Source organism: Octodon degus, unplaced genomic scaffold, assembly GCF_000260255.1.
Source record: "Octodon degus isolate 3935 unplaced genomic scaffold, OctDeg1.0 scaffold00054, whole genome shotgun sequence".
Taxonomy (NCBI): Eukaryota; Metazoa; Chordata; class Mammalia; order Rodentia; family Octodontidae; genus Octodon; species Octodon degus.
In genome coordinates this window covers 9,638,885-9,639,329 of record NW_004524630.1, presented here as the reverse complement: position 1 = coordinate 9,639,329, position 445 = coordinate 9,638,885, and positions in this window count along the sequence as shown.

The following is a 445-nucleotide window of genomic DNA, read 5'->3' as shown; positions in this document are numbered from 1 at the left end:
TTTAGTTATGGAACATACCTATAACAGCTGCCAGAGTCTGTCTAATAAGTCGAACATTTCAGTTTCCTTTGGGACAATATCTATTGGCTAATTTTTTCTCCTTGTGAATGCGTCAAGCTTTTCTGTTTATCTTTTCTAAAAGTCTTTTATTAATTTGTTTATTTGGTACAGGGTCTCACCACACAGCTTGGACTCACTGTAACCCTCCTGTCTCAGCCTCCCCAGGGCTGGGATTACAGGCGTGCACCACCAAACCTGGTTTCAGTGGTGGGCAAGGTGCACCAAGTTCCAGGACAGGCATGGCATGCGGTACTGGGGATTGAAACCAAGTCTTTGTGCTTGCCAGCCTCCCCAGCCCCAAGATTTGCTGTTTTTAAGAATAATTTTTACCTTTGAAACCTGGGCTTTTTATACAATACTTTGTAGTGATACTGTAAATGACATT